This window comes from Cervus elaphus, chromosome 24, assembly GCF_910594005.1.
Source record: "Cervus elaphus chromosome 24, mCerEla1.1, whole genome shotgun sequence".
NCBI classification, from domain to species: domain Eukaryota; kingdom Metazoa; phylum Chordata; class Mammalia; order Artiodactyla; family Cervidae; genus Cervus; species Cervus elaphus.
Genome location: NC_057838.1, coordinates 66,831,996 through 66,844,755, shown reverse-complemented (window position 1 = coordinate 66,844,755; position 12,760 = coordinate 66,831,996). Strand labels below are relative to the sequence as shown.

General features: G+C 39.7%; 1 protein-coding gene and 1 pseudogene across 10 annotated transcripts in view; one reads left to right on the top strand and one right to left on the bottom strand.

The window, feature by feature from the left end:
* TMCC1 (transmembrane and coiled-coil domain family 1) overlaps window positions 1-12,760 on the bottom strand; it is a 152,260-nt gene that overhangs the window by 127,272 nt on the left and 12,228 nt on the right. The window lies entirely within an intron of this gene.
* On the top strand, window positions 139-636 carry LOC122683283 (annotated as a pseudogene).

Genomic DNA, 12,760 nt, shown 5'->3' with positions numbered 1-12,760 from the left:
AAAGCTGGAATCAAGATTGCCGGGAGAAATATCAATAACCTCAGATATGCAGATGACACCACCCTTATGGCAGAGAGTGAAGAGGAACTAAAAAGCCTCTTGATGAAAGTGAAAGACGCTCTCTCATCGCACGGCAAGCCATCAAGATGGCGCCGAAGAAAGACAAGAAGTCTAAGAAGTCAACCTGGAAGTTTAATTTGGATCTTACTCATCCAGTAGAAGATGGAATTTTTGATTCTGGAAATTTTGAACAGTTTCTGCGGGAGAAGATTTAAAGTGAATGGAAAAACTGGAAATCTTGGGAACGTCGTTCACATTGAACGCTTCAAGAATAAAATCACAGTCGTTTCTGAGAAACAGTTCTCTAAAAGGTATTTGAAGTACCTTACCAAGAAATACCTTAAAAAAAACAATCTTTGTGATTGGCTTCGTGTGGTTGCATCTGACAAGGAGACTTATGAGCTTCGTTACTTCCAGATTAGTCAAGATGAAGATGAATGTGAGTCTAAGGACTAGATGATGCCATCCTTTATAGGGCTTTGCTTGCTAATAAAACACATTAAGCATACAAAAGAAAGAAACATCTTGAAATGGACCTTTAGCTTATCAGTGAATAAAAAACATTACTCTGTAAAACATTCATCTTTTATTTAAGTGTATGCTGTTTATATGGTGCTGGCTTTCCTTTAATACTTTTTTATATTTTTATTGGAGTGTAGTTGATTTACGGTGTTGTGTTAGTTTCAGGTATATAGCAAAGTGAATGCGTAAATAAGCTTTTGTCCACCCCCCCACCCCCCCCCCCAAATACTTTGTATAAGTAGTATTTAAATAGCTTATAGCTAGTGGAATTTCAGGATTTCTGTAATGTACTGATTTTACAGATGTCCTTAAGTTAAAAGTATATAGCAAAAATACAATTTGGGGTGTAAGTATATAATAAAATATTTAGATTTGGAAAAAAAAAAAAAAGAAAGTGAAAGACAAGAGTGAAAAAGTTGGCTTAAAGCTTAACATTCAGAAAACTAAGATCATGGCATTTGGTCCCACCATCTCATGGCAAATAGATGGGGAGACAGTGGAAACAGTGTCAGACTTTATTTTTTTGGGTTCCAAAATCACTGCGGATGGTGACTGCAGCCATGAAATTTAAAGACGCTTACTCCTTGGAAGGAAAGTTATGACCAATAGATAGCATATTAAAAAGCAGAGACATTACTTTGCCAACAAAGGTCCGTCTGGTCAAGGCTATGGTTTTTCCAGTGGTCATGTATGGATGTGAGAGTTGGACTGTGAAGAAAGCTGAGCACCGAAAAATTGATGCTTTTGAACTGTGGTGTTGGAGAAGACTCTTGAGAGTCCCTTGGACTGCAAGGAGATCCAACCAGTCCATCCTAAAGGAGGTAAGTCCTGGGTGTTCATTGGAAGGACTGATGCTGAAGCTGAAACTCCAGTACTTTGGCCACCTCATGCGAAGAGTTGCCTCACTGGAAAAGACCCTGATGCTGGGAGGGATTGGGGGCAGGAGGAGAAGGGGACGACAGAGGATGAGATGGCTGGATGGCATCACCGACTCGATGGGCATGAGTTTGAGTAAACTCTGGGAGTTGGTGATGGACAGGGAGGCCTGGCGTGCTGCGATTCATGGGGTCGCAAAGAGTTGGGACACAACTGAGCGACTGAACTGAACTGAAATGTTCAAGAAGAAAAGTGATGTTTCAAAGTTATATTTCCTTTTTCCTAACAATTATTTTTTAAAATATGTAGATACATTTTTATCATTTTATCATTTAAAGGTAATGCAAAAAAAGTCAATATGAAATATGGAAATGAAAATAATCTGAGTATAAAATAAACTACAAAAATAAATCAGCACTTTAGGAAATTTACCTTTTGACTTTGTTCTAATGCAGTTTGGCAGTACCACCCACCCCACCCCTGCTGGAAAAACAAATATCTCTAGGACTTCTATCATTTAATTTTTGCCCCCTTTACACTGCCTGACACACAGTTGGTGCTCAATAAATACATGTTAAACTTTCCAAGAGACTTCAAACTTTCCATTAATAACCATCAAGACCATAATCCAAACGCCAGTACTCAGCAGTTTATCTGAGTACATCAGAGCAACTGTACAATTTTTAACCAATCCATCACCAATGATAACTAGAAAAACAATTTTGGATGCCAAAGCAAATACTTCTTGACATAAAGTAGAAAATAATTACCATTAGCTAGTTTAATCTACAAAAGAATCCAATGATTTGAAAAATACATAGGTTTAACATTTAAATATTTCTCCACCCTCCTATCTTCATAAATCAACTGGTCATCATTAAGAAGCAACCATTTAAATAGATGTTTCATAACTTGATGTCAAAATTTAACTCCACAAAATACTGTATGATTAGAAATCTGTTCATAATATACTGCTAATTGCAGTGGGGGAAAAAACTTGTAACAAAACAGTATGTACCCTGTTATCCAGATCCACATATGTATTTATAGGTATATTTGCATCAGTCTATCATGCAAATATTAAAAATTATAACACTGGTTATCACTATAAACTATAGAAATTATAACTTTCTAGTTTATATTTCTCTGGGTCTTTTTTATATTTGCTGTACAAATCTATACTTTTCTCACAAAAGCAAGCAATAAAAACATTTTTTAAAAACTTTACTCCAAAAAAAAAAATCTTTACTCCTCTAACCAAGGAATGTAGACTATCTAAGATTTGAAGAAACATGCTTTGCCAGCCATCTTTGATTTTCTGTGTAGTCAAATCAGGGAGAAAATAAACCAAATGCACTTAGTTTCTCAACCCAGATTCCTTGGTTGAGTAGTTTCCCTGGAGAAGGGACAGGCTACCCACCCCAGTATTCTTGAGCTTCCCTGGTGGCTCAGCTGGTAAAGTATCTGCCTGCAATGTGGGAGACCTGGCTTTGATCCCTGGGTTGGGAAGATCCCCTGGAGATGGGAAAAGTTACCCATTCCAGTATTCTGGCCTGGAGAATTCCATAGACTGAATAGTCCATGGGGTCGCAAATACTCAGACAAATACTCAGACACGACTGACTGACTTTCACTAATCATTAGGGAAATGCAAGTCAAAACCACAGTAAGATACAACTTCACACTCACTGCTGCTGCTAAATCGCTTCAGTTGTTTCCAACTCTGTGCGACCCCACAGACGGCATCCCACCAGGCTCCCCCTTCCCTGGGATTCTCCAGGCAAGAACACTGCAGTGGGTTGCCATTTCCTTCTCCTAGGATGGCTAAAATCATAAGAAGACAATGTAACAAGTGCTGAAGAGAATGTAGAGAAATTGGAACCATCCTACCCTGCTGGTGGGAATGTAAAATGGCCCAGGCAGGCAATGTCTCAAAAATCCTTAACAAAGAGTTACCACAGGACTTGATAATTCCATTTCTAGGCAAGTGTATGTAGTCAACACAAAACCTTGGATTCAGATTTCACACCAGCACTGTTCACAATAGCCAAAAGGTAGAATCAATTAATGTCCATCAACTACAAATTGAAAACAAAATATGGCACAGCCATCCAACTGAATGTTATTTGGCAAAAGGAAAAAGAATGGATACATGCTGTAGAATGAATAAACTCTGAAAACATGCTACATGAAAGAAACCAGTCACAGAAGACCACACATTATAAAAGTTCATTTATATAATATGATGTCCAGGAGAGACAACCCACAGAGATAGAAAATAGATTAGTGGTTACCTAGGACAAGGGCTGGGGGGAGGGCAGAAATGGGATTGATAATGGGGTACAGAGTTTCTTTTGGGGATGATGCAAATATTCTGGAATTAGATTGTGGTGATGGTTGTACACCTCTGTGAATATACTAAAAACGGAAATGTACACTTCAAACGGGCAAATTTTAAAATACATCAAATTTATCTCCATAAAACTAACAGGATATTGCCAACAGGGAAAATAGCTGCATGACAGACTTTATATATTATCTTTGCTTAACTTTTCCATAAATCTACAACTTCTAAAATGAAAGATACAAATATGCAAATTAGTAGACAAAATCATGTAATACATATAGTGGAAGTATGAGGTAAGCTAAAGCTAAACTGCACCACAGCAGTTTAGAAAGACACACACACAGTGCCTCAGACAAAACCACACTGAATAAATATTAGATGTAAAAAATGAGGTTAGGCCTTATTCACAGGGTGACAAGACGAAACAGCTAGAAGGAAGAACAGAACTCACAGAACTGGAACAACTTCATCATTCACTTAGCCAAACCCAACTTTCCTTTTCCCACTTACCTACAACGTTCCAAATAAATTTACTTTCAGACCACCTAAAAATTTTCAGGAAAAAGTCTACACAGAGAAGAAAACGCACAACACTGCCTCTTTGTCAATGTAAAATTACTCCCTCTGTGGGCTTCCCTGGTGGCTTGGGTGGTAAAGAATTTGCCTGCAACGCGGGAGACCCGGGTTTGATCCCTGGGTTGGGAAAATCCCCTGGAGAAGGGAATGGCAGCCCACTCCAGTATTCTTGCCTAGAGAATCCATGGACAGAGGAGCCTGGCAGGCTACAGTCCATGGGGCTGCAAAGTTGGACACAACTGAGCGACTAAGCACACATACACACAGGGAAGCATTTTAACACAATTATGTCTTATCTAAAAGGCTAAAGACCTTACTATCTACAGATCACACTTTATTATAGGGTTCAAGATTGAGATTACTGATGAAACATAAACGATGTCAAGATCTGTTTTCAGTGGCTTCTTAAGATGAATAACAGAGCACTCAAAGTGTGCTCTACACAAAATGTGCTCTGAACAGGGCACAGGGTGACTGGAAAGGGGCATGAGGGAATCCTACGGGGAGGAAAGTATTCTAAGTCTTGATCTGACTGGGGATGGACAGAGAAGCCTAGGGTGCTGCAGTCCATGGGGTTGCAAAGACTCAGACACGATTGAGCAACTGAACTAACTGATGATTACATATAGAGCAGCATACACATGTAAAAATTCAGTAAGTTATACATACATCTTAGATTTGTGCATTTACTGGAAATTATACCTCAAATTTTTTACATGACATTTTAAAAAAGATTCCAAAGAATGACCTCATTATTCCAAGGTATGTGAGGTAAGAAGAGTCAGATTTTGTTTTCTTTCAGTAAAAAGAGTCAAGCATGGAGAAGTAAAGTAATTCACTTTATTTTCTTCTGTCAAAAGGAAGAAGAAAAACAGGTCTTCCAACTCTCTTCTATCACTGATCTGACCAATGTGTGTCACAGACAATTGAGTTTGAATCTCAAGATCTTTCTACTGAGAGTAAAAAAAAAGTAAGGAAAACAAAGAGGACATAACCAATTCTAGTTCCAAGCAAGTCACCCAGCAAGTCACCAAGAGGACATAACCAATCCAAGCAAGTCACCCGGAATACGGCTAGAAAACTGAGCAACCAAATCAATAGCCTCTCCATCCTCAATGCCATATTCTTATTCACAAATAAGAAAAATACTTCTACCTAGAACTGGTTGTGAAACAGTTGCAAAGCATGCAAAAGAAGTTCACAGGTTCACACTTCCTCTAAAAACTAACACAGCGCTACCTATTGCTTCATTCTGTGGTTTTTCTAAGGGTCTCAGGACTATACTCCCTGGCCTTCATTTTGGGCCATTTACACGTCTTGAGTTGGAGAAGGCAATGGCACCCCACTCCAGTACTCTTGCCTGGAAAATCCCATGGACAGAGGAGCCTGGTAAGCTGCAGTCCATAGGGTCACTAAGAGTTCGACATGACTGAGCGACTTCACTTTCATTTTTTACTTTCATGCATTGGAGAAGGAAATGGGAACCCACTCCAGCGTTCTTGCCTGGAGAATCCCAGGGACGGGGGAGCCTGGTGGGCTGCCGTCTATGGGGTTGCACAGAGTCGGACACAACTGAAGTGACTTAGGCACACGTCTTGAGTAAGATAGGTAGAAGTGCAGAGGTTACACCTCAATGAACCAAGGTAAAAGATGGCTCTTATTTTATGGTCATAAAAGTTTTAGAGTTGGACTAGATCTGAGAAGTCAATTATTCAGTTAATGAACAAAGAAACTAAATCCTAAAATGGTCAAGTGTTAGTCGCTAAGTCGTGTCTGACTCTTTGGGACCAGGCTCACCTGTCCACGGAATTCTCCAGGCAAGCATACTGAAGTGGGTAGCCGTTCCCTTCCCCAGGGGATCTTCCTGACCTAGGGATCAAACCCAGGTCTCCTGCATTGCAGGCAGATTCTTTACCGTCTGCATCACCAAAGTTCAAAAAGGGTTAAGAGACTTGCCTAATATCTCAGAACTAACAGGTGGAACAGTCAAAGTTGAATCCAGCCTTCTATTCATCACACCACACCTACTATCTCTGTCCACACAAAAGCTGGATACCACCTTATCTAAAGTGATAACTATACTCTGGAAAAAAGTTGTTCATATTATGCAAAGCCTCATACTTTTCTGTCCCATAGCACTAATATTTTAATTTATAATCAGAATTGTAACTATCAGTCAGTCAGTACCTTCTTTACTCAGCAGTAAAAATCTCCTTGGTAAACGGAATAAATATCAAAATATTACTTGGTAAGTGAACACTCAGAGATAAGATAAGCCGCGCAACACAGTCCAGAAAGAAATATACCATCTTTAACACTGGTCTCTTACTGACACAAAAATCTCCAAAACCTATGCCTGAGGCAAAAGAAGAACAGCATTATAATATTATCCTATCTATGTAAAATTACTTCATATATACACATCTATATGTGTATATACTTGTAAAGAGACAAGTATAGAAGAATGTTTACAAAATTTTAATGGTAATCATCCATGTGGGATGGAATTTCAGATTAATCTGAACTGGAAAGGAAGAAGAAAAACTGTCACTGTTTGCAGACAACATGATACTATACAAAGGAAGTCCTAAAAAACTCAGAAAACTGTAAGACACTGACAAAAGAAATTGAAGACAACACAAACAGATGGGAAGATATACCATGTTCATGGATTTGAAGAATGCACAATATACATCATAATTTGATTTATATACATCATGAAATTATCATAGTAAGTTTAATAAAAATCCATCATCTCATATAGGTAACAAAATTAAAACACTAGGAGAAAAATATTTTTTTCTTGGGATGAAAACTCTTAGGATTTACCGCCTCAACAACTTTCATATATAACATAAAGCAGTGCTAATTATATTTATCATGTTGTACATTACATCCCTAGTACTTATCTATAACTGGAAGCTAGTACCTTTTGACTGCCTTTATTCAACTGCCCCCTCACCTCCACCCATCCCCCTCACCTCTAGTAACAAACCTAATCTTTGCTAAGTTTGTGTTTTTGAAGAATAACCTATGATACTATGTTATCTCCTGTTATACAACACAGTGATTCAGTATTTCTATAGTACATTTCAAACTGATCACCATAATAAATCTAGTTATAATACATCACCATAAATGATATTACAAAGTTATTAACTATACTCCCCCAATTTTACATTTCACACCCATGACACATTTTGTTTTGCAGCTGGAAGTTTGTACCTCTTAATCTCCCTCAACTATTCCTTTCTTCCCTCTCCTCTCTAGTTTACTTTTTAAATGGCCAAGTCTGTCATCTCATTTTAGGACCACAAAAAAAAAAAGTTTAATTACTAAAACACAGTAAAAAAAAAAAGTTATTTCTGCAAACTAGAAGAGAAAAAGGCAATTCTTATTTCAGAATACTTGAAAGAGTAATGCAAATTCTCAAGGTACAAAAAGAAATTAAGCAAACTCTAAATAAAATCAGATTAGAAACTGACAATCATAATTCATTGTCTGAAATATGACACATGTAAACAAGGGAAAAACATATGACATTTTTTAAAAGTTTGGTCAACTGGCCAAATTTTTCTAAACCTATCTTAAGAGAACAACAACAACAACAAAAAGCTTAAATAGTATTCCCGGGAACCCAAACTATACTGCACATGGCACCATTTAGGGATCTACATGACTAGAAAAATGATCAGTCATTTTATGATGCTCCCATTCTATCCTGTTTGGACTGGTGCTAAGAAATCTTCTTGTTAATGAACAGCCAGTCCCAACTAAAAATGAGGAGAAGATCTAAGGTAACTCAACTGAAGGCAGAACATGTGGCCAAGGAAACAGCTAAAGCCACAGAGAATGGGTTATTTCATGGCACTTTCCGATTCAGTCTATCTGGGGACTCTGTGCTTGCTTTCAAGAAACTGACTTGAAGGCCAACTGAAACTAAATGTTTAAAAATAAGGCTAAGGATAAACTGAGTCGCAGGATTAGGGCCAGGATTTTAAAAGATAAGACATGAGATTGGGCTTCCCTGGTGGCTTAGACTGTAAAGAATCTGCCTGCAATATTGGAGACCTGGGTTTGCTCCCTGGGTTGGGAAGATCCCCTGGAGGAGGGAAAGGTTACCCATTCCGATGTTCTCACCTGGGAAATCCCATGCACAGAGGAGCCTGGCAGGCTATAGTCCCTGGGGTTGCAAAGACTTGGACACTACTGAGCGACTAACACTTTCAACATTTGGGTGAGTAGTTGGGAAATCCTCTGATCTTAAGAGAGTACATCTGATTCATTTATTCAATTCAGTTCAGTCGCTCAGTCAATTCAGTTCAGTCGCTCAGTCATGTCCAACTCTTTGCGACCCCATGGACTGCAGCACACGAGGCTTCCCTGTCCATCACCAACCAAGCTTGCTCAAACTCATGTCCATCGTGTCAGTGATGCCATCCAACCATCTCATCCTCTGTCATCCCCTTCCCCTCCCGCCTTCAATCTTTCCCAGCATCAGAGTCTTTTCCAATGAGTCAGTTCTTCCCATTAGGTGGCCAGAGTATTGGAGTTTCAGCTTCAGCATCAGTCCTTCCAATGAATATTCAGGACTGATTTCCTTTAGGATGGACTGGTTGGAACTCCTTGCTGTCCAAGGGACTCTCAAGAGTCTTCTCCAACACCACAGTTCAAAAGCATCAATTCTTTGGCACTCAGCTTTTTTTATGGTCCAACTCTCATATACATGACTTCTGGAAAAACCATAGCTTTGACTAGACAGACCTTTGTTGGCAAAGTAACATCTCTGCTTTTTAATATGCTGTCTAGGTTGGTCATAACTTTTATTCCAAGGAGCAAGCGTCTTTTAATTTCATGGCTGCATGGTTTTCATTAGTAAACCTTTATTAGCCCACAGGACAGAGGAGCCCAGTGCACTACAGTCCACAGAGTCGCCAAGAGTCAGATAGGACTGAGAGACTTAGCACACACAGAGATTCTAGTTGGTTTACATAGGTAGCTGGTAGCAAAGGCTAGAACTGACTTTCTAACTCCTAGAAGAGAACAGATGTTTACTGAGTGCCGAATATGTGCTGAGAACTCAGCTAGGCACTCTTAGACCAGTGATCACTCTGTATACCAAGATACTCCTACAGAGGTTCAAACACGTGAGGCCTGCGTGCTTAGTCGCCCAGTCGAGTCCAACTCTGCAACCATGGACTGTAGGCCGCCAGGCTCCTCTGTCCATGGGATTCCCAGGCAAGAATACTGGAGTGGTAGCCATTCTTGTCTCCAGGGGATCTTCCTGACCAGGGATTGAACCTGGGTCTCCTGCATTGCACACAGATTCTTTACCATCTCTGCCACCAAAGAAGCCCTATTTAAGGCTTACATTCTCTGTAAAGGAATTTTTCTATTAGGACAAGGCAGTGACCTCATCTCTAACAAGCATATTAAAATAAGCAGACAGAGGTGCAGAAAAAAATTTTTAAGTAGGAATGAATTTGGAATTCCAAACAATTTACCCTTTCTTCCTATGAAAATTCACATGTGGTTTACTGTTAAAAAAAAGTAAAACTACCGAAAGACATCTCTACCCAAATTTCATGACCCAATAGGTCTAAGAAAAACAAGTCTTATTACTGTTAGAAAAATGATCTCTTTTTGTCACATTACATTAAGAATGAGCTCTGTCACGGGATTAGAGTACAGTCATCTGAGGACAAAAGTCTAGGCAGAAAAAGAACTGATACTGGAATCTGATAAAGATCCCTGAGGAAAATGACATCTAGCTGTTTTCAATGGCACCTTTCATCTAAGAATCTCAAAACAAATGCTATTTACATTATCAAGAATCAAAATGGTGCATCACAGCCCAATAAAGAAACAAACCAGTGACCTAGAGGGAATTCACTACTGATGTTCTGAAACTCAGCCCTCTACTTTAAAAATACAATCTAGTTTTATGTAATAGTACTATGGATGAGATGGTTGGATGGCATTACTGACTCAATGGACATGAGTTTGAGCAAACTCAGGGAGATAGTGAAGGACATGAAGCCTGGTGTGCTGCAGTCCATGAGATCGCAAAGAGTCGGACACGACTTACCGAATGAAGAACAGTAACTACGATAGTGTAAGAAACATATATTTGGTCTTTATATCCAGTTCCTGACACACAGCTCCTAAAACCCTTTGAATTTCATAACTTAGAGCAGTGTCTTCTGTTATTCAAAACAAGCCCCTTTCAACCATACCAAAGTTGATGCTAACAAGATGACTCTTGGGGGTGGGGGGGCGCCTAGTAGCATCTGGATGGGAGGTGGTTGCAAGAGGAACTATCCCTGTGATTACAGGTTTGCAACTTTCAGGTTCTGCCCCCAATCTGGGCAAGAGAGACAGACTGGACAGAGTTAGCCACCCATGTCAGTGATTCAACCAAACATTCCCAGGTGATGGAAACTCCATAAACTCCCTAAACAAAGGGGTTCAGTGAGCTTCCGGATGGGTGAACACAAGGAACCAGGAGGGAGGTGCACCTGCAGAGGGCGTGGAAGCTCCCCGCACCCGCCCATACGTCTCTTACATTTAGCTCTTTCTGAGTTGCATCCTTTTTGACAAATCTGTAAATGTAAGCAATGTTTTTTTCTGAGTTTTGTGAGTCAACCCAGTGAATTACTGAACCTGAGAAGGGGGTCATGGGAATCACAGAATTTGTAGCAAAGTCAGCACCCGACTCCAGTACTCTTGCCTGGAAAATCCCATGGACAGAGGAGCCTGGTGGGCTGCAGTCCATGGGGTCGATGGGAGTCGGACACCACTGATCGACTTCACTTTCACTTTTCACTTTCATGCATTGTGAAATTCACTCCAGTGTTCTTGCCTGGAGAATCCCAGGGACAGAGCAGCCTGGTGGGCTGCCGTCTATGGGGTTGCACAGAGTCGGACACGACTGAAGCGACTTAGCAGCAGCAGAGAGGGTAACAGGTGACCCAGGACTTAATAACTGATGTCTACTTTGGGGGTCTTATGAAACTGAGCTTCTTAACTTATAGATCTGACACTAACTCCAGGGAGATAGTGTAAGAATTGAATTGAATTGTTGGACACTCAGTTGGTATGGAAATAGACAACTGTGGTGTGGAAAAACCCACACAAAAGTAGTTAATTCCTGGTCTGCATTTGTAAAGCTTGAAGATACAAATGGGTTTGTTGATATAAACTCCCATCTTACCTTGCTGCACACGTATAAATAATAAACCCTCCAATTTAAGCAATGTTGTCAGAATAGTTGCTACTAATAATAATTAGCATTAATTTTATGCCATCTATGTGCTTTGCAGCAGGCTTTAAACTTAGAATAAATTATTTCCAGTATATATACAATTCTGAAATGTAAACACTGCCCCCAATAGCAGATGAGAAAATTAAATCTCATCATTAAAGTTCCCACTGTACACAGCAAGTGGCAGAGATGGGGGCGAAATCTAGTTTTAACACACAAATCCCTGCCTTCTTCTACACTATAGCAGCCTTTACTTTTTACATGGAGTGTAACACTATAAACTCTCTAACAATCCTTGAGGCTAACAAGTCTCAAATTATGCCCATGAAAGGCTGATCTTAAGAGAAGCTCTGTGGAAAAAATAATTATAAAGTAAAAATGAAACTGCATGTACAGATCTAGTATTCTACTTCTGTACTTTACACACTTAAGGAAACTGCCATTTTAATTTGTACTCTCTGGCTGGCTGGCGGACATTTCATTTCTTCCCCAATTATTAAGGAACTCAGTCAACAAGACTTTCATTCCTTTCTCATCATTACTAACATTAGCGCTAAGGATAGAGAACACTGAAGTCAGAAACCGTAGGAGCTGTGAGGGATGAGAAAACTCACGCAGCCCAGACTCCAGCAGGGGCTCCTCTCACTGTCTCCAGAAGACAAGCATCCAGCCTGTATCTGAGTATCTCTAACGACAGATAGATTTGGCTGTTCACAATTTGGCTATTCCACTGTTGGACAGATCCTATGTGTGAAAGGTCTTCCCCAGGGTGGGATGAAATTCACCTCCACTGATGTAGTTTCCACCTGCTGTCATCCTCTGCTGTATTACAGATGAATAGCCTGCTCCTCTTGCTTAAAGCTCTTCAAAATATAGATAGTTGAGTTTCCAAGTATTAGCTTCCATAGCAAAATAGCACCTGATTCTGCTACTCTTCTTCACTAGATAAAGATGGCTAGAGCTCTCAGTATTCTGGTCACTTTAATCTGGACAATTTAGATTAACATTGTCCCACCCAAGCGTAAAATCCCTAAGTGGACACAACATCCAAGACATAATCTGACAGTACAAGAACAAAGGGACTAGTGCTTCTTTTAATCTAACACTGTACATCT